This window comes from Pteropus alecto, unplaced genomic scaffold (genome assembly GCF_000325575.1).
Source record: "Pteropus alecto unplaced genomic scaffold, ASM32557v1 scaffold100, whole genome shotgun sequence".
Classification (NCBI taxonomy): domain Eukaryota; kingdom Metazoa; phylum Chordata; class Mammalia; order Chiroptera; family Pteropodidae; genus Pteropus; species Pteropus alecto.
In genome coordinates this window covers 4,756,340-4,760,001 of record NW_006430723.1, presented here as the reverse complement: position 1 = coordinate 4,760,001, position 3,662 = coordinate 4,756,340, and positions in this window count along the sequence as shown.

Below are 3,662 nucleotides of genomic sequence, written 5' to 3'. Positions count from 1 at the left end.
TAAGCTTATTTTCTGAAGATTTTTCTTTTTCTTTGTGAGATGCCTTGTCACCTTGGTTGTTCATGGTGTTTAATGGATTATTTCTCCACCTGGACATTAATGGAAATGTATTCTGCTTTTTTTCCAGAAATATTTATTATATAAAGTTTTCTCTTTAGCCTGTTGCAAAGAAGGCACTTTTCTTTGGTTTGTAGTAGGTGGCATTTAAGCCTCTTGGATCCCTGTTTTATATAAAACCTTCAAAATGCCTTTTTATTTTCTAATAGATATTTAATCACACTCACTATCCTCAGTTTCAGTCCTTGTCAATGTTAATGACAGTTTCAGTAGTGTTTGCTCAGATTTTCCTGGGGCTCTGTGGTCATCAGTCTCGGAGGGTATGGGGGAGGGTTCCCTCTGGTTTGGGGGTTTGGGGCTGTGGCTCAACCTCGGTTTTGCCGGTTAAAATCAACTGTTTATTTTTTGCCATCCCATTTCTCTGCCTTCTTCCCTGATGACTGAGCCCTGCGCTGGTTGCGGGGAGCTTGCTTTCAGATAGTGCTATTCAAGGAACTTGTTTCTCCTCCCCCTTCACCCCCACAAGTAGCTCCTGTGCTGTGAGAGGCAGCTTCTTTATTTCTCCCAGTCCACCGCCCAATACTGGGAGTTCTGATCTGTGGTAGCTCTTACGCGCAGATCCCATGCGAAGACATGCTGGTGTGCAGTTTGGGTGTTTTTTGGTGAGTTTTAGATGTTCAGCTTATTGTTGTTTCAAGGGGAGAGATCTGGGGGTGTCTCTCACTCCACCATGTTTCCAAAGATTCAGGGTATATATTTTTATAAATAAATGTTTTCAAATTTTTCAGATAAATACCTAGAAGAGGGATTGCTGAGTCATTAAGAATAATTCTATTCTTAATTTTTTGAGGAGCTTCCATGATGTTTTCCATAGTGGCTGTACTAATTTACTTTTCCATCAGCAGTGTATAAGGGTTCCTTTTTCCCCAGAACCTCGCCAACGCTTGTTATTACTTGTCTTGTTGATGATAGCCATTCTAACAGGTGTGAAGTGGTATCTCATTGTGGTTTCAATTTGCATTTTCTTAATAGCAAGTAAAGTTGAGCATCTTTTCATATATCTATTAGCTATTTGTCTTCTTGCAAGAAATGTCTGTTTGGGTCCATCTTCTACCCATTTTTAAATTGCATCATTTGTTTTTTGTTGTTTTCAGTTGTATAAGTTCTTTCTATATTTTTTTATATTAGCCTCTTATCAGCAATGTTATTTGCAACTATTTTCTCTCATTCAGTTGGTTGCCTTATTATTTTGTTGATGGTTTCTTTTGCTGTGCAGAAGCTTTTTAGTTTTATGTAGTCTCATTCATTTATTTTTTTCTTTTACTTCCCTTGTTTTTGAGGTCGAATTCATAAAATCATCTCTAGTTGAAGCACCTTTATTTTCTTCTATGTATTTTATTGTATCAGGTCTTATATTTAGATCCTTGATTCATTTTAAGTTTATTTTTGTGTATAGTGACCAATAGCAGCAGTCTAGTTTTATTCTTTTGCCTGTGGCTTTCCAATTTTCTCAGCATCATTTATGAAGAGGCTTTCTTTTCTCCATTTTATTTTTTTCGGCTTCTTTGTCAAAAATTGTTTGTCGAGCCCATTTAAAAATGAGAATAAAGATGAAACTGCATTCTTCTCAGAGTGCTGCCTCCCTATGTTTAGAGACCTATCCAGAGTGCTTCCAAGTCCAAAATAATAGACAACATATGTAAGACTTTAGCATTCATTTAATTTCTCATATAAGGCAAATTCTTTATATTCAACTAATATAATGAAATATAGGTTTGAATTTTATGCTCTAAAATTAAAAATGAGAAATAACGTAATTCTAAAGAAGTAGCAAGAGAAATGATCAGACAACCAAATCTTGGCATGGGATCTTATGGTGGTGTTATATTCATGAAAGATTTATTAAATGTTGTAAAAGTCAGCACGTACACTTGCAGCGGCATTCCCACCTCTTTTTCATACTCTTTGCTCATTCTGAGCTTAAAACCTCATTATGGCTATTTTCCCAGTGGAATGCCAAACTCATTCCTCACTTTATTCTACATCCCAAATAGCACTCATTTTTTACTCTCCAGCTTAAAGTTCTCCCAGGCAGTTGACTCTTGCAATAATAGTCTTTATTCAAATCTTGCAAATCTGACCTTGAGTCGGATTTAGTCACACAGGCCTTATATTTTATTTTCTCATGTTTTATTTATTAAGAACTGTAAGCTTTTTAAGGATGGGGGAATTTTTATCTTTCGCCTTTTCAAATCTCCTAATAATTCTACACATAAGAGTAGACACTGAAACATATTTTTAAAAGTTACTTATAAAAGGCCCTGAATATAAAAAGCCACATGATTTACTCAAAAAAGAGCTGACACTCAGGTCAGTTAAAATTCCAGGTACTTTTACATAGATATCAAAATGGCTAAAATTAAAGACTGATGATGCTAAATGTTACCGAGGACATGGAGCAACTGAAATTCTCAAATATTGTTGGTCAAGGTGCACGATGGTAAAATGGCACAACTGCTTTATAAAAACCTCTGGCAATTTTTTTTATTAAGTAAATACCTACCTTCGCTGTGAACTAGCAATTCTACTAGGTATTTATTCAAGAGAAATAAAAATATATTTCCACAAAAAGGCTTGTACCTAAATATTAATAACAGTTTTATTCATAATAGCCCTAAACTGGAAACAGCCTAGTTGCTCATAAAATATAGTGGATAAACAAATTGTAGTATATATGTATGTTATAATATTATCCAGCAAATATACAACATGAAAAATCTTACACATACACAAAAAATTCTTAATATATGACTCTATTTATATGAAGTCTTAGAACTTGCAAACCTAATTTATAGTGGAAAAACAATTAGAACAATGGTTTCCCCTGGGGGTAGGGATGCTTTGTCAAAATCGATAGAAGTACAACATCAATGAACACTTTGGCAAACCTCTTAGATCAGAAAAATGTCTAAAGGAAATTTTTATTTCAGCCTATTTTCAAGTTCAAAGCCCTATTGCCTCATGTCTTTACCTCAGAAAAAGCAAATCATGATCACCTGAACTGGAATCGCTTGGAACAGTAGTTAAACCTGTGGATTCCAAGACCTACCCTACTAGTCTCTGAGGGGTTGGGTTCAGAAATCTGTTCCCCTGTCATTTCTCTTGTCTTTAGAGCTTAGATCACCTCTTGTGGTAAATGAAGATAAAAATTGCTGATGATTAGTCATTAAGAATTTTGGTTGAGAAGCAGTGCCACCAACTGTCAGTTTAGCTCATTTACCAGTCAGCAATATTGTATTCATACATCTGGGTGTGAGAAAATGGGGTATGGGAATAGAAAAGAGAGAAACAATTGGTGTATATAGGGTCAGTCAGCAGAAAGAGTTCTATTCTTGGAGTGCTTTCTGACCAATGGGCATACTGATAGTATGTGACTATGGGAAGTTAGTAGTTAGATCCATGAAAGGTGAAATCCCCACACTTAGCACCAACCTCAATTAATTGGGAAGACAGGCTCCACTAAGTCTCCAGTGTGAGAAAAGACATTTCACAATGTACCCTGATGAAGTTCACAAACTAATGATAGGGAGGGAGGGAGGGAGGGA